Raw genomic sequence first — 22,080 nt, 5'->3', positions numbered from 1 at the left:
CCAAAACTCTAATCATCAAGACAGTATGGTAGTGGCACAAAAACAGATAGATCAATGGAACAGAATAGAAAACCCAAAAATGGACCCACAACTATATGGTCAACTAATCTCTGACAAAGCAGGAAAGAATATCTGGTAGGAAAAAAACAGTCTCTTGAACAAATGGTGTTGGGAAAACTGGTCAGCAACATGCAGAAGAATGAAACTGGACCACTTTCTTAGACCATACACAAATTCGAAATGGATGAAAGACCTCAATGTGAGACAGGAATCCATCAAAATCCTAGAGGAGAACTCAATCAGTAGCCTCTTTGATTTCAGCCATAGCAACTTCTTACTAGACACATCACTGGAGGCAAGGGAAAATAATGAACTACTGGGACTTCATCAAGATAAAAACTTCTGCACAGTGAAGGAAGTAATCAACAAAACTAAAAGGCAGCCTACAGAGTGGGAGAAGGTATTTGTAAATGACATATCTGATAAAGCTTAGTATCCACAATCTATAAAGAACTTCTCAAACTCAACACCCCAAAACTCAATAATCCAGTTAAGAATGGGCAGAAGACATGAACAGACATTTCTCCAAAGAAGACCTCCAGATGGCCAACAGGCACATGAAAAGATGCTCAACATCACCAATCATCAGTCAAAACCATGCCTCACACCTATCAAAACGGCTAAAATTGACAACACAGGAAAAAACAGATGCTGGTGATGATTCAGAGAAAAGGGAACCCTCTTTCACTGTTGGAGGGAATGCAAACTGGTGCAGCCACTCTGGAGAATAGTATGGAGGGTCTCCAAAAAGTTAAAAATAGAAGTACCCTATGTCCCAGCAATTGCACTATTAGGTATGTACCCAAAGGGATACAAAAATACAGATTCAAAGGGCAACATGCACGCTGATGTTTATAAAAACATTATCAACAATAGCCAAACTATGGAAAGAGTCCAAATGTCCATCAACAGATGAATGGATAAAGCGGTGGTGTATATTATACAATGGAATACTACTCAGCCATCAGAAAGCGTGCAATCTTGCTGTTGCAATTATGTAAGCAGAACTAGAATGTATTATGCCAAGGAAAGTAAGTCAGTACAAGAAAGACAAATGTCTTTTTCACTCCTATGTGGAATTTAAGAAACTGAACAGATGAACATATGGGAAGGGGCAAAAGAGAGAGAGAGGAAGGAAGGAAGGAAGGAAGGAAGGAAGGAAGGAAGGAAGGAAGGAAGAAAGAAAGAAAGAAAGAAAGAGAAAAAGGAAGAGGAAGAGAGAGAAAGAGAGAGAAACCATAAGAAACTCTTAACTGTAGAGAACAAACTGAGGGTTGGTGGAAGGAGGTGGGTGGGAGATGGGCTAAACAGGTGATGGGTATTAAAGTAGGCACTTGTTATGATAAGCACTAGGTGTTATATGTAAGTGATGAATCCCTCAATTCTACTCTTGAAACCAATATTACACTAATTTACTAGAATTTAACTAGAATTAACCAACTAGAATTAATTTTTTTTTAAAGGGAAGACATGGATTTGGCCTCTGGCACCACAGGGGAACCACACAGCTGATAAAACACATTTGACTGAAAACAACCTTGTTTGTGCCAGATAGCATTCCAATCCAGAATACTAATTTGCTGATTTTTAATGACCAAAGCAACATTTATATAAGCAGTGTAAACACAGAGGGCATTTAAGCCTAAAATCAGGTAATATATGTGATTAAGTAACCATTCTAGACCATCTACAAGTGGGATAATGGATCGTAACAGCCCGGTCTCAATGGGCCCATCATGGGATCATCAAAATCCGTAGGACGCTTGCTGCCCTATTTCTCCTGCACCACATCGTGCCTTCCAAAAGCACAGAAGTTTGAATTCATATGTTAGATGAGGATCTGTGAAATTCATGATATTGAGTAGTTCTGCTTTTTATAAAATGTAATTCAATTATGGGTAGTTCTGCTTTCTATACAAGTTAGCAATTGCTACAGAGATTACTAGATAGGGAAGGAGTGTGTCTACCATGTTGATTCTTTGACAAAGTTGCTACAGATAGTCTTGTTCTTTACATTAGATTGTTGCAAGTCCCTTGCATAAAAATGGTCACAAGGATAGCGCTTTCTCCCCTCCTTCCACTCTGCTCCATTTCCCCCTTGCTCTCCTTTCTTGCTTTCTCCTCCTGTCAGTGTTCGCCTCTATTTTCTTTCTCCTCCTGCCAATGTTCACCCTCTCTACCCTTCTCACTGTTACGTAGGGAAAACCTTCTTCTGTTTCTCTTTACCTTGCTTCCCGTACGTTTGGGTGACAGACTGGCAGTTTTTGTTTGCTACTGGAATTCAGAGTTGCCTGTCATCCTGCAGTTCCCTCTTTCTGTTTTTATTCCTTTAATGAAAACAGCAGCTTTTCTTTTTCTTTTTCTTTTCTTTTTTTTTTAAGATTGTATTTATTTATTTGACATGGAGAGAGAGCTAGAGAGGGAACACAAGCAGGGGGAGTGGGAGAGGGAGAGCAGGAAGACCAATGCAGGGCTCAATCCCAGGACCTGGGATCATGACCTGAGCCAAAGACAGATGCTTAATGGCTGAGCCACCCAGATGCCCCCAAAAGAGAGCTTTTTAAATTTTTGACGAGTTGGAGGGATAGGCAATGAACTTTTCACCATAGCCTGAGGGTAACTTAGCCTCTTTTCACCCTTTTTGGGAGTAGGAAACTCCCTCTTCCCTGTGGTTTCTTCATCCTGCCTGGTTTGGTGGCCCATGACTGGACGTTTGGAGGATTAGGCTAAGGCTAACAAATGTATGTTTTGAGCAAACATTCTCAGTTAGAATGTGGACCAGAAACCTGGTTCACCAACCACAGTGCCCTGTCAAGGGGTGAAGCCATGAGGTCTATGAGAGACCAGGATGTGGGCATATGAAGAATGACTCCATCCAGATGAGCCAACATTCTTGTTTGTATAAGAATCAACAAAAGCAAGTTAAAAGTAACTTGAGAAAGACTGGGCAGGACTGTGAAATTAAGATTGAAAGCAAGAATCTACACAGAATGAGAAAAAACTTTTGCTTTGAAGATATTTTGTGGTTTTCCATTTGTGAGCTAAAAAGGACCTTAATAAGAGTAGCTCCTGATGGACAGGAATCAAGAAAAAAGAAGCTATAATTGCTCCAAATGTAGATGTATTGCTCAAATGAGCCCAAGCCCTAGCTGTCTTGTGTGTATAACTGAGCTTGTATTAATTCCTGAATCTCATCGGGATTGTATGCCTAGCCTCCAGAGTGCAAAGTCCTATCCTATTTGCCTCTTCCCTCTAGTGTTGAGGTGGGTCCCCAAGCCTTACACAGAACCAGGACCACTACTGCTCTTGGCAGCTACCTGCTGCTGGCCTTGCTGACCGAGGTGCTTCTAGGTTACTGCAATACTTTTGCAAGCCACTGACTATGAGGGCTGTGCTGGTGTTGACATGGAGGGCTGACCCAGGTCTTTCATCTTGGCCCCTGTTATGCTCAGTCTTAAGTGTAGTAAGAGGGAGGCAGCTTCTGTCCCCTGTGATGTGTGTGTGTGTGTGTGTGTGTGTGTGTGTGTGTGTGTGTGTGTGTTGGGGTCGCACAAAACAGAGTCACTTGGATGCAAGAATGTTACAGGGTTTCATGAAACAGCTTCCATACCACCCAGGTAGTGGGCCAGGAGCCATGCAACATTCAGACCCTCCCGCCCTATTGCTCCATTGTGTGCCAGGCCAGACTTATTCCTAAAGAACAAATTACTTCTGAGGGACTTTGTTCTTCCTTTCACCACCTCCACTGCAGCCCCATGCATGCCTAGGACTTGCCACAACCAATGGACAGTGGTCAAGCCTTTTTTCACAGGTGCTCAGCTCTATGAAAAACAGTGGGTACAAACATAAACTTGGAGCAATGACCTGACATATCTAGTTCCTATCTCACTCTTGGCCTTGAACAGAAGGGCCAGTGGCCATCGTGATTAGAGGCTTTGAGCAACTTAAGGCCCTTCAGACCATTCTTAACAAAAATGTCAATCTAGTTGCTCCTACCCTCATCCCTATGCTTCACTCAAACACCTGAGTTTCAGATAAAAGCTTTAAAGTCTGTTTTTTCCTAATTTTGTCTTATGACTATTTTGTCAGCTGGTCAGAATAAGGCACATTTACAGGGAATAAAGGTAGATTCACAGGTTTTAGTCTATTTCTAACTCTGTGTGCATTAAAAAGACTAACATGGAAAACAACCATCCTTCGTATTTGTGTCCTGATGGAGAAATGCGCTCAGATTTCCAAACATGTAAATCATTTTTTGTAACCTAAGGCTTTGATAAGGAAACTATTTAAATCACTTCCAGCTAGTCTTCTAGAATGTGCAGGAAGCAAGAGAGTAAATATTTCTGAGGAATGACAGTGAAATTGTGTTTTTCTTTGCAACCTTTAATTTCTCTCTCTCTACCACCAGCTTACAAATGTCCTTCCTTAAGAACAAAACAAAACAAAAAAGACTCTGCCTTGGGGCCACTGGGTGGCTCAGTTGTTAAGTGTCTGCTCGGGTCCTGATCCCCGGGTCCTGGGATTGAGCCCACATCGGGCTCTCTGGTCAGCCGGAAGCCTGCTTCTCCCTCTCCCACACCCCCTGCTTGTTTTCTCTCTCTCACACTCTCTCTCTCTCTCTCTGTGTCTGTCAATTAAATAAATAAATAAAAATCTCTTAAAAAAAAAAAAGGACTCTGTCTTAATTCATTCAGGGTGCTATAATAGAATAGCAGAGACTAGATGGCTTATAAATGGCAGACATTTATTTCTCACAGTTCTGGGGGCTGGGAAGTCCAAGATCAAGGCTCTGGCAAATTTGTCATCTGGTGAGACCCACTTCTTGGTTCATAGATGGCTGTCTTCTCATTCTGTCCTCATGTGGCAGAAGGGACTAGGGACTCTGGGTTGCTTTTATAGGGGCAATAGTCCTGTTCATGAGGGCTCTACCTTCATTATCAATCACCTCCCAAGGGTGTCATCTCCTAATACCATCACATTGGCCGCTAGGTTCTACATAGGAATTTAGGGAACGTGAACATTCGGTCCATCAAGACTCTTGCCTGCCTTTAGCCATGATATTTTTGCAGTTGCTGTTCCTGTTCCACTTCTCTTACGGCTGAACTTCCCGATAATGGCATCAACACTCATTGTTTCCACATCACTTGCTGCTCTCTCATCAACCTCCTGCAATCTGATTTCACCCTCACCGATCTGTTGAAACCGTTCTTTGAAAGATCAAAATGATCTAATTGTCAAATCCACAAATCACTTCTTATCCTCCTTGACTCCTTGCAGCACTGCCAACATTGTGTCTGATTTAGAACTCCTCTTTTGATTTCCCAGTGTTGTGTTCTGCTGATTTTTTCCTTATATCTCTGTCTCTGACAGAGACAGACTTGTTTCCTTCTCTGGATATTTTCCTCCTTTTGTCCCCAAAGTACAGACTTTTGAAAAAATGAAATATTCCACGTATATGAAACTGCAAAAACAGTACTATAAAGAATATCTAAGCGGGGCGCCTGGGTGGCTCAGTGGGTTAAAGCCTCTGCCTTCGGCTCGGGTCATGATCCTAGGGTTCTGGGATCGAGCCCCGCGTCGGTATCTCTGCTCAGTAGGGAGCCTGCTTCCTCCTCTCTCTCTCTGCCTGCTTCTCTGCCTACTTGTGATCTCTGTCTGTCAAATAAATAAATAAAATCTTAAAAAAAAAAAAAGAATATCTAAGCACCCATCACCCAGTCTAAGAGAGAAAACGACAGATGTAACTGAAATCTCCTATGCGTGCCTTCTTGATTCTTTTCTCCCTTTCTCCCCCGAGAGATAACCAGTGTTCTGACTTTGGGATTATCAGTCTCATGTAGGCCTTATACTGTTACTAAAAATGTTTGTTATGATACCCTCTTGTCCAGTTGAGCAGTGTGTGCTTGAGCAAGTCTAGGGAGGCACTGTTTACAAAGGTTGTGATAAAGTGCTCCTCCAAATTGTGCAGTGTACAACCTGCACAGAGAGATGCACGGCCCTCACTGTTTTGCCCGTTAGGGATTTTTTAATAAATGGTACTATACTGAATGTATGTATGCATGTAACTTGCTTCTTTCTCTAAACATCATTGCAAAACTGGGGAAGGTGGTACAGTCTACAAGACCATCCTCAACTTCAGACAACAGTTGCAAGTTCTGGTGTTCCCAGAGCTACTCTCACATTTGATAATTTACTAAAACATTCCCTGAATACACTGAGAGCTGCTATACTCACATTTATAGCTTGCCATAGGGAAAGAGTACAGATTAAAGTCAGCCAAGGGAAGAGATGCATACAGCAGAGTCCAGGAAACTACCACACATGGAGCTTCCAGTTTTCATCTCCCTGTGGAATCATGGACAGCTTTACTTACTTAGCAACAATGTGTGACAGATGCATGGAGTATTACCTACCTGCAGAGCTCACCCAAGCCTTGGTATCTGCGTTTTTATTAGGGCTCCATGGCTGACTGCCCGTATGGCTTACCTCTAGTCTCCAGCTCCTCCGGAAGTAAAGTAGATACTGGGTAGCCCAAAACCCTACCATAAATCACCCTGTTGGGTGGTCTGATGACCAAAGCCCCCCAGCAAAGAAAAACATACCAGGTATGACATTCAAGAGCCTTGAGATCAGCCCCCACGAGCCAGGGACAAAGGCCAGATGTGTCTTCGGGTAAAGTTAATTCTTCCCTACATATTATGTTTGAGAGATTCATTCATATTGTTGCAGGAAGCTAACGTTTGCCTATTTTCCTCCTAAAACATATTTGGGGTAGTTTCCAAGTTCATGCTATGAACATGTGAGTATATACATCCTCATGTACATATGTAAGTTTCTTTGGGGTAAGTATATATAACTAAGGAGGAGATTGCTGGGCTGTGGGGTATATGCTTCTTCAAATTTCCTAGACAATACCAAACTGTTTTCCAAAGTGGACATACCAGTTTATTTTCCCAGTGTATGAAAGTTGCAACTGCTCTATGACCTCACCACATTTGCTATTGTTGGATTTTTTTTTTAATTTTCTTGATGGGCATGTAATGATATCTCATGGTTTTAATTTGGGTGTTCCTGATTACTAGTGATTTGGGGCTGCTTGTTTTTAAGAGAAAGAAAATAGTTTTATTATTGAGTAAGATTAAACCAGAATGTGATGCACATCACAGATAATCCACTAAGAGATTGCAAAGACAGAAGGAAACTCCACAGTGTTTTCCACAGTGGCTGCACCAGTTTGCATTCCTACCAACAGTGGACAAAGATTCTATTTTCTTCACATCCTTGCCAACACTTGTCATTTCTTGTCTCTTTTATTTTAGACATCCTTAAATAAATCTTAATTTATCATGATGTTCTATTCAGCTATATGTTTGCCTTTATCCATACACACATTTTTTAAAAAGATTTATTTATTTATTTTAGAAAAAGAGAGCACAAGTGAGAGGAGCAGAGGGAGAGAAAACCTCAAATAGACTCCGTGCTCAGCGTGGAACCCAACACAAGGCTCAATCTCATGACCCTGAGATCACCACCTGAACCGAAACCAAGTGTCTGATGCTTAACTAACTGCACAACCCAGGTGCCCCACACAGACATTGTTAAATACAATTTGCTAATATTATATTTAGAGTTTTCAGGTTTCTTTCATTGTCTTTTGATTTTCTTTCTTGTTTCTTTTTTTCCCCGTATTCCAAAGAGAGATTGGCAGTGAGAGCGTTTTGTCTTCCGCTCTTACCGCTCTCACCAGATGAATCGCAGATCACTATTTCCAGCCCTGACATTTCTCTGCAGCTCCAGACCACACATAGTCACCTGAGTAGTTCATTTGAACTTGCTCAAAAATCATCTTACACAAATGCCTCCTTTTTCTAACTCTCTTAACCTAAAAATGACCTTTGATTCCTCCTCTTTATTATATCCAAGAGGTTCAGTGGTCTGTTAGTTTTGTCATGGGATATATTTTTACTCATTCTCTTTATTTCCATCTTGATTTTCATAATCCAAGTCCTAATTACTGCTTCCCTTAGCTTATTATAAGAACTTTCTTTTTTTTCCTTAAGAACTTTCTCATTAGTCTCTCTCCCTGTAGATTTGATTCCCCACCCCTACTTTCCCATTCTAATCTATAGACTGTGCCAGATAATCTTTGAATTTTTAATTTTATCAGTTTCCAGGGCATGCTGAGGCTCTTGTTTACTTTTTTTTTTTTAAGATTTTATTTATTTGTTTGACAGACAGACATCACAAGTAGGCAGAGAGACAGGCAGAAAGGGAGAGGGAAGCAGGCTCCCTGCTGAGCAGAGAGCCTGATGTGGGGCTCGATCCCAGGACCCTGGGATCATGACCTGAGCCAAAGGCAGAGGCTTTAACGCACTGAGCCACCCAGGCGCCCCGAGGCTCTTGTTTATATGATTGTCAAGCGCTTCCTGTTTTAGACTTGGCATGTCTCTAGTTGCACTGCCCATCAGCTGCCTTCAGATCCTATTCTTCTGCCATGATACTTGTCCCTAACATGTCCTGGCATTTCCAACCTCCAGACTTTTCCAACATTGTCCTTACAATGTCTCTGACTCAAAATCCTAAATCATCATAGCACATAGCTAGTGTTTACTGAGCACTGTTTATGTTGCAGCTAATGAGCTAGCTGTTTGCTATATATCTCCTTTAGTATTACCACATTCCTCTGATGGTAAATATTGCTACATTTCCTGAATGTTTATGTATTTTTGGCACTGTTCTACATCATTTTGTTTAATCCTCAAAACAACCCTAGCAAATGAGTGCTGTTATTATCCTTATTTTACAAATGTAAGTTGCTCACAGCTATGCATCTAGTAAGTGGCAGATCTAAGACTTGAGCACAGGTGGTCAGTTTCTAGAGACTTCATTCCTTGCCATTACAGGTGAAGGGACCAAGGCTAGAAAAGCTGGAATAAGTTGTCCATCTGTGCCAGAGCTTTAGGTGCATTGATTAATGACTGTTTCTCTTACTCTCTCTTTTTTTTTTTTTTAAGATTTTATTTATTTGACAGAGAGAGATCACAAGTGGGCAGAGAGGCAAGCAGGGAGAGAGAGAAAGGAGGAAGCAGGCTCCCTGCAGAGCAGAGAGCCCGATGTGGGACTCGATCCCAGGACCCTGAGATCATGACCTGAGCTGAAGGCAGAGGCTTAACCACTGAGCCACCCAGGTGCCCCTCTCTTACTCTCTTATTTCCTTTTTGAGACCTTCACTTCCCCAGCTCCTCCCATATTTCATGTGATTCCTTTACTAAATCCTTCATACCCATAATACTGTTCTCTGCTTTCTTAATTGAACCCTGACACACTCACAGTACTTTTCAGGTTACACATAATCTTCATAGACATGATCTCATTTACTCCAAAGCTTTCCTAGGACTCAAATTATTATTATTTTTTCTTTATGAGTCTATCCACACTAATTCTAAACCTCTTAAGAGTGAGGATGGTGAAAGATGAGAGAAAATGCTCTTTCTGTGGTGCCCTCAGAACTTTTAAGTAAGAAAATAGATACAAAATATTGGAGTCACAGTTCATAAGTTTGCCAGATGAAAGTAATTCTGAATTTCCAGATGCTTTTTCAAGAAAGTGAAGGTTTGCAAGTCTAGAGGACAGCTCCTGGAGAGTAAAAATAAATTCTGTCACTTTCTGGGAGAGTTTTATTTCCTCCATATGTTTATACATTTTTCTTTTTCTTATGTCTGTGATTCATTGCTGGCTCAAGCCTCATCTGTGAGTGGTGCTGGGGAGATTGATGGCTGGGAGGGCTGCAGGAGTGGTGAGACCATTGCTGCCGTGATGTGACACAATTGTTGGCATTTACACAAAGATGGAGAGTTCAGACAGCCACAGAGTAACGAAAATAGCTGAGGGAACCTTGACTTTCACCAGGAAATCATTTGATTTTCGGTGAGACCAGGAGATCACACACACATAAAAGATTGGTAGCAGTTTTATAACAATTTCAGAATATGAGCAAACACTTGTCTATGAACAAAAGCTTTCACTACCAATAGTGAGGATCTTAGCCCTTGATCACACAAAAGATCAGGTTTTCTCCTGTTTGCTTTCTCTTTCTTTCTGCTTTTATGCACCTCGACTAAAAGGATTGGGTCTTCCTTGGTATTAAACCTCCTGAGTTCTGCCTCAAATGCTGCTTCCCAGTGTATTGCACAAGTAATAGAAAGGAGAGGCAAGCATCCTAAGCATTGGGCTAACTTGTTTTAGGGTGTGGACTCAAGGGTAATATGTGAGTGGTTATGAGGGGTGTTGCTGGTATAATGCAGATATGGGTGGTTTTTTGTTTTTGTTTTTGTTTTTTTTTTCATTAAAGAAATGAATGCCCACTCTGTAGCAAGCATGATACTAAGTAAAAGTTTCGTATTTATTGCCGCTTCTCCACATATTAGCTGACCTTGAGCAAATGATTTAATCTCCTTGAGCTTCATTTCCTAATGAAAGTATAATGTCTACCTTATAAGTTAGTATAAGGTTTAAATGAAATGATTCATGTACAGCATTTAGCTAAGCCCAAGTGCCTACTAAAGTGCTTTCCATGTAACAGATAATCCCCTAATTAATGGCAAAACCAGAATTAATACCAAGGACACCTGACTTATATTTAATGCCCTTTCCACCATAACCGTTTTTGTTTTTCTAAAAAGTCAGTTATGTTACATTATGTACACTCATATATGACCTTTATATTCCATGTGGTAAAGCAGGTACTCATGTTGTAATACCTCATCTGGTCTGAGCCTGACTTCCTGGTTCTATTCATTACATTCCAATTTTTGCATATCCTTTAAACTTCCTTCAGTGGGATGCCTGTTCGTTGTGCCTCCTTGATGTGGACACCAGGTGGCGCCTGGTGTCAGATTTGGAGAGGCAGTTGCCAAGGCAACTGGGCTCTGTGCCAACCTGGGAGACAGGCTGGTTTTCCTCATCTAGGGAAGCTAATCCAGAAGGGAGAGACTTTATGCTGGGTACACTAAACTTCAAAAATTATCTCTCCCCCCCCCCCCCATCATTTGGTAAGGAAAGGTATTCTTAATTTTTTAAAAAGTAAACTTCAATTTTACAATAAAATCCACCCCTCACCATGTCCTAATCACACCCAACTACCAAGTAATCCAAAAGATATGGCTTCTTAATGTTCATCCAGGGCCTTCCTGGGAACAGCATTTCTAAAAGGGCCCATTTCTGTGGCAGCAGAAGGAAGCACAATATAAGCTCTGGTAGATTAAAAAAAACAAAAAAACAAAAAAACAGTTACTCATAGGTGAGGAGACTTGGAATGGAGCTGGATTGCAACTTTGAATAAGAAACGCTGACATTTTTATAGAAGCTAAAATGCCATTGATTATAAGTCTCCCCATTGTTTTATTTGTATTAAGAAAGAGAAAAAAAAAACTTGCCAATTATATTAGCTCATTGTGGTGCACCTGAGTGACTCAGTTTGTTAAGCATCTGCCTCTTGGTTTTGGCTCAGGTCATGCTTTCATGGGTCCTGAGATTGAGCTCTGAGCCAGGATCTGCACTCAGTGGGGAGTCTGCTTGAAGATTCTCTCCCTCTGCCCCTGCCCCTATTCCTGTGCATACATTCCCTCTCTAAAATAAATAAATAAATCTTTAAAAAAGTAAATAAATGAATTAGATCATTGATTCCAAGGGCTGACCTGATTTCAGAGATATTAAAATGTGAAAAATCTTTGTGTTTTTCATTCAATAAAATATGGTAAATCTGAGGACAAGTTTTAGAACCAACTGCCCCCTAGATGTCTTAACTTCCCCGTCAATCGCCCTCTACCCTAGAACAATGAGAAGATGGGCTTACAGTCAAGGGTACTGGGCTTCCAGAAAAATTGTTCTTGTCCTTAGTGAGACTAAATGCATAATGGTCTATTCAGTTAATACTAAAATACCAAAGACTACATGGCTTAAAAATAACAGATATTTATTTCTCACAGTTCTGGAGACTGGAAGTCTGAGTTCAGCGTACCGGCATGGTCAAATGAGTCCCCTCTTCCAGGCCACAGACTTGTATTATCACAGGGCAGAATGGACTAGGGAGCTCTGTTACAGGAGCTCTAATCCCATTTTGAGGACTACACTCTCCTGACCTAATCACCTCCCAATGTCCCTACCCATTAATACCATCACCTATGGGGGTTAGGATTTCAACATATGAGTTTGGGGGATTGGGAGGGGCGTGGTGGGAACACAAATACATAGCAGGTTCCTTCCACTTTTCCTTGGAAAGCTAAGTCAACCCCTATGGTTAATGGTCACTCATTGTAGCCTCTAGCAAACTGGCTGTTTTGGGGCCAAACCCAGCACAATGTTTGTTTCTGTACAGTTATAAGCTAAGATTGTTTTTACAAATGAACATTTGAAATGAATATAATGGCAGAAAGCATTAACTATGACCACAACTAAGTGAATTACCGTTCAAAAACTTTTCCTTTTTGTCATTAGTAGATCTATATTATTAAAAAAATGTATTAAATTATTATTCTTATATTTTGAATTTAATCAATACTACATGATATCTTCAATTTTGCTACTTGGCCCACAAAGTCTAAAATATTTACTGGCTTGTCCTTTACAAAAATGTTTGCTGACCTCTGCTCTAAACCGAAATGGAAATCATAGATTAATCTGTTTGTTTCATTCATTAGCTAGGAGCACCAGACTATCAGAACAGAAGTTAGGCTGGATAAATCAACTTGTTGCAAATGGCCAGATCCAACTAATGGATACATATTAGGAATATGGATTGTAAGCAATTAGGAATTAGGATACAATTAGGAATGTGGTTGTTAAGTAAGATTTTTTTAAAGCACTAGATATAAAATTAGTGCTAAAAGCAGATATCTAGAGAGCTTCTGTGATTATTCTACAACTCTCAGAATGGTCTTCAAAACTAGTTTATGAAGCAGCAATGGAATCTGTTATTCATTCCAACAAGTTTATATCTCTATTATTTTTTAAAGATTTTATTTATTTATTTGACAGAGAGATAGAAAACACAAGCAGGGAGCGTGGCAGAGGGAGCTGGATATGGATTCAATCCCAGGACCCCAGGATCGTGACCTGAGCTGAAGGCAGATGCTTAACCAACTGGGCCACCCAGGCATCCCTGCATCCCTATTTATGTAATTTTACCCAAAATACTGACCAGACTGATTTATTTCTTTCAGCAATTCGGTTTTAATTTCTTTCAAAACTATGTCTCTGCTTAAAACAAGGTGAATTATATGTTCAGGGACCTCCATAAATTCTCTTTTATTAATTTTCAATTAAGTTCTTGATTTGCTGTAGCTTTAGCTCAGATGATAATGTTCTTATTGTGATTTTTGTTTTGGGAGTGGGCCACATCTGTAAGACATACTGAAATGGTTACATAAAAATATGCAACTTTCTCAGGAAACTTTCAAAATAATATTTTATTATCTATGTCATTAAGGATGCTTGTCTTAAGCTTTTTAAAAAATGGACTAGTATAAAGCAAGGTCTTTTGCTGCAAATGCTTATATTAATAGATTAAGAAAGATCTTGGAGAATGGTGAACAGGCATTCTGTGAATGTGAATGTGAACAGGTGAAAATAGGCTTCTGATGGAGAGGTGTAGTGCTAGCCAATCTTCTTATGTTTTGGGGAACATGACCAGGTGAATTATTTTGAAGCTGTCAAGTCTTTGGCCTTTCTTGGATTTTTCAGGATGGCAATGCAAGCAAGATATAACCTGGCTGGAGTCCTTGCTGTCTACTCTACCAAGAGAGCAGAAGATCACCTTCAGCTTGCTTACATGGGAAGATTCATGTTGAAATAACATTTGTGATAAGTGAAGTCATGAGATCTTTTGTGCACTGTTCTTTTTTTTTTTTTTAAGATTTTTATTTTATTTATTTGACAGAGAGATCACAAGCAGGCAGGGAGGCAGGCAGAGAGAGAGGAGGAAGCAGGCTCCCTGCTGAGCAGAGAGCCCGATGCAGGGCTCGATCCCAGGACTCTGAGATCATGACCTGAGCCGAAGGCAGCGGCTTAACCCACTGAGCCACCCAGGTGCTCCTTTTTCTTTTGTCTTAAATGCATTCATATTAGGGTTTAAAAATTTACCACAAGCATATTTTGTATCATAAGCCACTGAAAGACTTTTCTGTCAAAAAGTATTGCTGAGTGGTGTTTTGTATTTGAACTGTATAAAAATGTTCTGCATACAGAGCTGTCTGGAACGGATTATTCGTTGAAGATTTTTTTTTTTTTTTTACATATTTTACATGTTTATTCCAAAGATTTACCCTGGCTTACCAGATAAAAGTTTCCATATGCTAATAAGTTGAAAATACCTTAATTATTCCAAAATGAAGAGAGTCGAAATGCTTTTTTTGTGCAGATACTGGCTGTCATTTTTTTAACCTGGGAAAGTCTTGGATGGCTTTGCTTTTCTCCTTCTACATAGGTTCCGTATGGTGCAGATGACGTATAGTGCAGCAGTTCCTGACAATGGGTATTGGCAAGTATACATCTAACCAGGGCTGCCCCTTACAACATCCCTCTTTAATAATGTAAAGAAATATTGTTCTAGTGCATTTGACACTTTATAGATAAGCTATTTATACAGAAATTGGCACACAAAACTTCAGGTCACATCTTCAAATGTTAACAGCTATAAAAGAGAGAGGGCTAGAAGTACAATCATGGTCATGATTGCCAACTTCAAATATAAGGATATAATTTATACTTTTATATGTGCTATAAACTACAGTACATTTAAACCTTTCCCCTAGTTCCATTGGGGAGGAGAGAGAGCTTCATAGTGCTTGGAGTTTCTTCCTTATTTATATTCTATGGGCCATAGAGCAGCTTTCTACTCAATATTCATAGTTATTATTGAAATATGTATACATAAGGATGTCTATATATTTATGTGTATAATGCATTAGGTATCTAGAATCTGCAGGCATGGTTCTAAATCCTTCTCATATACTGATTCTTTTAACCCTCACAATAACTGTATAGGTATATACCTATATAGGAATGAGGTATATAGGTATGAGGTATATATATCCTTTTCTTTCCAAAGAGACAGCTGCTAAAACCTGGCCACATACAAGCTAGTGCTAATAACTTCTTGAGTAATTCCTGCCAATTTTACACTTCACTTTTGAACAAGGCCATTGTAGGGAGGAGTCTCTAGTATCATGGGAGGCTAGTAGGGTTCACGTGGCAGATGGACATTCTGGCGTTTCTGAAATTTCATCCTCCTCCCTGTCCCGCTGGCTATGCATAGAGGCCCAAGGAAGACTTCATAAGGTGCTGAGCCATAGCAAAAGCACTTCCAGTCAAGTACAATATTTTCGTTGGTTCTCCAGCATTTTCATCACATCGTTTATTATAGCAATAATGCTAGATGTGGGAGATAAAGACTGCCTACGTTTGTAATATTTTTTTTAATTTTATTTTTTTATAAACATATAATATATTTTTATCCCCAGGGGTACAGGTCTGTGAATTGCCAGGTTTACACACTTCACAGCACTCACCATAGCACATACCCTCCCCAATGTCCATACGTTTGTAATATTTTTTATTGTTTGGATAAAGAAGGCTTTGGAAGTGCAACGTGTTCACTTTCCATGATACGTTAACTATACATTTTACTTGGCTAGTGTCAGCCCTAATGTTTTATGTTTGGAAGTTAACTATTATTAGGGTGTCATTTAAAATTTTCTAAAGGGTGAGAAATGGTCTTAATGGAGACCTCAGCTGCAATCATGCCTATCAGGCAAAAAGCAATCTCATTCTTTGAGGTCTATTCACATATTTGAAAATTACATGGGTTGGCCTTATAAATCAATTTGGAGTGTCATTGTTTGAATGTGACATGTATTGGATTTTTCAAAGGAAATATGTAATTTTTCTTCCTAAACTCATATTAAATCAACACACCAATCTAGCAGAGGAGAGAAACTGGGTGAACACCAAGCAACCATCAATTTAACAAACTAATGATAAGAATGGAGATGGGAAATGTAGACTCAGAAGCACTTTTTTCTAAGGAGTTTTATTTATTTATTTATTTGACAGACAGAGCACAATTAGGCAGAGAGGCAAGCAGAGAGAGAGAAAGGGAAGCAGGCTCCCCGCTGAGCACAGAGCACGATGTGGGGCTTGATCCCAGGACCCTGAGATCATGACCTGAGCTGAAGGCAGAGGCCCTAACCCACTGAGCCACCCAGGTGCCCCTCTAAAGAGGTTTTTATTTAAATAAGTCAATCAACTAGTTTCCCTTTAAAGGCCATAGTCATAACTAACCCCACTGTAGTTGTTGAAAACTTAGACAGTTTTGTGTTCTGGGGAAATAACCATTTCTTTCTTTTATAAGTGAGTGCCACTATCTTTAAAGGAAAACTCTGAAATTAAGCACTTTGGTTATTATAAAAATGCTGTGGCTATTAATTCAGCCGAATGCTTTTTAAAGTACTTTTGCCTTTACAATTTGGACTTTAAGTTTTAATTCTTCCCTCCAAAATGTACTTCATTCCCTTTAATGCCCTGCCCTTGTTTGTCTTTTTCTAATTTTAACAAGGTCTTGCATTGTCAATAACAAAGTAATTGTTTATGAGGAAGAGGATGAAAAGATGCATTTCTCCCCCTTCAGGGCACTTTCATTTACTTCCTTTCCCATTCCTGAGGTTGTCCATTCTGATGGAATCTTATTGTAAGCAAAATGCTTGGTTTCTCTTCAAGATGGGGGTCAAGCTACCAAAAATGCTGGTCTGCGGAATTTCAGCTAATTCCTAAGAGAATTCTAAGGTAGTATTTTTGGCTCTATCTTAGAGGGATGAATCCTCCTGGAAATAGCTGTCAGGATGTCTATCTTTGGAGCTTTAATACCTTAATTTTGTTGTCACTTTATTTCCAGCTTTCTTCTGCATTATTTTTCCTGGACACAGTTCATCCTTTAGCCAAGAAACATTTACGATAATATTTGTTGTCAGGGAATCAAATTGTTTCCCGGAGGTTTTTTAAAGCATTTTGATTTCTTTAACTATTCTAAATTGATGGGAAGTGGACAGTTTTCCTCTCTAATATACAACTTATTAAAATATTTTAACTTTGTCAGGAAGAATAAAGAAGGTTTGCCATCTGTGGTTTCTTAACTAGATCTGACTATTCCTGAGAAAAGTCTTAGGAAAACCCACTGCATTGTACATATTTGTTCACTTGACTGTCTTTCTGTTAAGTTATAGGCTATTTAAAGGCAAGAATTGTGTTTTATCCATCTTTGTGTTCCCAGAGCTGGTGCAGAGCTTGACACCCTCTGGAGAGTCAACACATGAAAATGAGTGAGTGCATGTTGAGAGAAGGTCTTGGGTCATTCTTCTAATTCTGAATAGGACTATATCCATCATATCTAAGGGACATGGTTCTACCATATCTTAGATTTAAGAGTCTTTGGAAAAGAATAATCAGCAAAATCGTATGTAACATGTGGAATATTTTATAGTGCACTTTAGGGAATCATTTGTATTGTCACATCTATCCTAATAATTAGGGGATAGTAGAATTGATCCCACTTGGACATTGCATAGAGTAGGCACTCAAAAAATTCTTGCTGAATGAGTGAAAAATTTAGCAAATGAAAGAATTGAAACATAATAGATTATGACCAACTTGAAGTTACAGAGCAAGTTAACATTAGAATTTGAACTAAACCCCATGTAAATATCATGTTAGCTTTCAGTGCATCTCTGACCTCACATAATAAGGTGAATACTTCTTCCACATACCTGTAAAATATTTTAAAGCTCACTAACAGCTTAATTTGGAGGAAGGTCAATATGACCGACTATAAAATCAAGAGTATGTGATATTAACAAAAAAAGGACTTTCGCTTTTTTCACTCGATTTCCAGGACATGACATTCTATTGCTTTTTTACCTTAGTAGTTGAGCCTTTTCAGTCTCCTTTGCTATGCTGGAGTAGTCCAGAGCTCAGCCCACGATCCTATTTTCTTCTGTCTGTACATTCACTTTCATGGTAATTGCATCGATATACTTATGACTCTTACATTTATATCTCCTATATATACTTGTTTTCAAACTACAGACTTGAATAGCAAATTACCTGCTTGATATCTCCACTTGAATGTTTATTCCACTCAAATTCAGCACATCCTAAACTGAGCTCCTGACCATCCTTCCCAAACTTGTACCACCCAAAGACCTCCCCATCTCAGGGGAGTCTCATCCTTTTAGTTGCTCAGCCCAAACACTGGGAGGCATCTTTGACTCCTTTTTGTCTTTCAAGCTTAGACATTCCATCTAATTTATTGTACCAACCAGGATACTTTCAGAATGAAAGGAAGTGCTATTACCAGCCATTCCATAAAATCAATAGGCATAAATTATCCATGGTAAAGCAGGTTTGTGACACTCTGTTCCTACCTCACATCTAGCCCATCTATAAATATAAGCTACACCTTTGGAATTGGTCTAAAGTCTACCAATTTGTTACCACCACTACTTTCTTTCTTTCTTTAAGCCAACATCATTGTTTATTTCCTGGATTATTGCAATAATCCCTTATTGGCTTTTGTTCCCACTATTCTCTTGTCCTGTCTAGCCCATTCCCCAGTAATTTCAGCATGTCTAGGCCTTTGGGGTAGGGATTTCTCAGTGTTTCTGTCCCCTCTCTTCTTGGCAACCATCTTAAACCTATGGTGTGTCTTGAATGGAAAAGAGTCCCTGCCTCTCCCCCAGTAACAGGAGAGTTCAGTGGTGCAGCTGTGGGGTTGTGGACATGGGACTTTTTCTGCTTCTTCCCCAGGAGTGGAGGGCTTTTTCCTTTCTACTCTTTCTCCAGTACCAATAGGTGAGTAATTTGCCTGTGGCTTGGAGGCCAACAGAGTTTGCTGCCCATATCGGTGTCTTAAGGCTACTGCTCCTTGTGGGAGAAGGGATTCAGGAAGGGATCCAGGTTATACTCTTTTGCCTTCAGAGGAAGCCAATTTCTTTCTGCACACAGGCACTACTGAAGCTGACTGTCTCCATCTGCCCCCGTTCTTCCTTGTGGTTCAGGGAAGGAGAAGATGTATTGGTAATGCAAACTCCTCTTGTATCTGAGACACCCCGTAGTTCTTTCCCGTCACACTAGCTCACCTTTGGCCTTTAGCAATTTGTTGAGCTTTTAATTAATTTCTTCTTACCCAGTTGCATGGGGACCAGTAAGTCTTTCTCCCCTCCTGCCACAGGTAAGCCAGTATGTGTGTCCCACTCTTCCTGAAGGGACTTGGCTATACTTGGAAGTTAGTTAGCTTTGTTGCTCAGTCACCACAGTTCTCACTATCCGGTGGGAGCAGCACTCTTCCTGGTTCTTTACATGTCAGGTGGAAGAAGGACGTGGCTCTTACTGTCATGATGTACTTTTGGCCAAAATTTTCTGGAACCTCTTTCTGAGAATTCCCTTCTATATTGAATATCCCTGATTTTTAGCCAATTTTTGCTCTTTGAAAATGAATGTAGTTTAAAAAAAACAATTCAAAGTAGTTTTAAATTTGGTCATTAAATGTGTAATACTGTTGATTACTGTTGCCTTTAATAACCACAGACTCGGGGCACCTGGGTGGCTCAGTGGATTAAAGCCTCTGCCTTCAGCTCAGGTCATGATCCTAGGGTCCTGGGATCGAGCCCCACATTGGGCTCTCTGCTCCACAGGGAGCCTGCTTCCTCCTCTCTCTTTCTCTGCCTGCCTCTCTGCCTACTTGTGATCTCTGTCTGTCAAATAAATAAATAAAATCTTTAAAAAAAAAAAAATAACCACAGACTCAAGCAAGACAAGATTATATGCTAGTGACCAGGAAGAACTCTGAGAAAGAACGACAGTCCAGATAGGCTTATTTTCTCTGAGCATTGCTTTGATGGGGTATTGAATCAGCTGCACTGGTAACTTTGAAGCGATATAGATACAGGAATAAAAGGCAAGTACTGGGTAAGTATCTTAGAGGAGGCAGCTCTAGCTCCACCTGCCTTCAACCACAGAATGCCCACAAACATTTATAGACTTTGACTTTAAACAATTTGACTTAAGTTGTTGGGAACATGCCTGGTATCTTCTTTAGAGTGTAGAAAAAGTGGACTTGAATTCAAAGGCCATCTCTGCTACTTATAAGCCCTGTAACCTCCAGCAAGTCATTCTTCCATCTTGAGTTAGTTTTCCTATCTGAGAAAAAGAAAAACATACTCCTCTCCCCCTTGAATCACTGTTAGGCTCTATCAAAATCACATATGGGAAGGGCTTTGTGAAGACCTAATTGAATGTTAGTTGTTACTAATGATATTTTATTATTTTGTTTGTGAGTGAGCTATTACTATCATAATTATTAACAGTGATAAATGTTTACTGAGTACATATTCCATTAAGCTACAGGGCTAATAAAATTATCTAAATGACTGCTCAATACTAAAAAGGATTTTTTTCTTTTTTAAAGAAAGAATCATCTAATCCTTTATTGGATAGATATAGATCACTAAATTTTTCTTTTACTCAAGTATTCTTTGTAAATTTACTGCTACTAGCATATAACCTCTCTATGAGACTTTTTATGCAGTTTTATGTGTTTTCTACATTGGAATCCCTTTTGTAATTGTTTTCTAGAACTTAAGGGATACTTTCATTTTTTGAGTGATCTTAGAGAATAGGGTAATTTTATTTAGCTTTATAGTATATGTATTAAATTTGTTTGCCATAAAATTTATTTAATTTTATGTAGCTCTTATTATAAATTGTTGACATACATATTTCATATATATGAATTTTTGAATATATATTATTTTATATATGTTGATTTTAAATGCCAAGGATTATCCTCAACACTTTGCATATGTAAATTAATTTAATCCTCACAGCAGCCTTTTGAGGTTGGTAGTAGTATTATTCCTGTGTCACAGATGAGGAAACTGAGGTATAGAGAGGTTAAGTAATTTGTCTAGCTCCTATAGCTACAGCTGGTTCCAGACTCTGCTCCTAGCCAGTTTGGAAACTGCCTAGGGGCTTCTCAGCAGAAGCCTGAGTTCTAGGGGAAGAGGCTACGGAATACCCAGAATGTCTCTTAGACTTCTAGGGGTAAGCAAGTATGCTTTTTCCTCTCCTGTTTTAGAATTGAAGTTAACAATAGCCCTCACTCCAGATGGCTGTCTTGTACTTTTGTTTCCATCGCCAAACTGCTAAGTCAATGTTCCATAGAGGCTCAAGAAATGAATAATAATAAAAATAAAAATCTTCCAGGAAAGGCTTTCCTAACCTCACCACGCAGGTGTTGGCAATAAATCATCGTCATTTCCCTCTCCATCTCAGTCACTGGGGCTCAGATCCTTCCTGTGTTTTGGAACAGGTCTCTGTTGAGGCCGGAGGTGCAGATGCAGTGGTGTCATGAAGAAATTCTTTCTTCTGATGTTAAGTGGGTGGGAAAGTGGTCCAAAAGCAAACTTAGAAGCAGACTTCAAATCTCAAGTTTTCATTATTGAAGGATATTTTAGGCTTATAGATCATGGTAGGAGGTAGGCTGTGCTTAGTAACAAAAAATATATCCAATTTTTTGTCTATTTTCTAAGTCAGCTTGAAAACTATTGGCTTGTCCAATTTCAAGCAAACTCAGACATCTATCACCAATAGATAAAACTGATTCTGTGCAGCGATACTGAGTGATGTTCCTATCTTTGGAATTTACTGTCTCTTCTTGGAAAATGCCTTAGTTGTTCTGCACATGTCTTTTAATCCTCCTGTTGGCTAAGTTTTGCAAGTGGTAAATTCCTTCAGCTGATGGTGCAGAAACTTTGGTTATCTCATCCTTAACTAACTTGCCACAAGCAGAATGATCCTAAGACTGTCATGATCTTGGATAGTAGCACTGGCTTAAAAAAAATTCTTTGCAGCCCCTCTTTAGGTCCTGAGGTGGCCTTTTTTTTTTTTTTCTTTCTTTCTGTTGTTGTTAAT

This window comes from Lutra lutra, chromosome 4, assembly GCF_902655055.1.
Source record: "Lutra lutra chromosome 4, mLutLut1.2, whole genome shotgun sequence".
Classification (NCBI taxonomy): Eukaryota; Metazoa; Chordata; class Mammalia; order Carnivora; family Mustelidae; genus Lutra; species Lutra lutra.
This window is presented reverse-complemented; position numbering follows the sequence as displayed.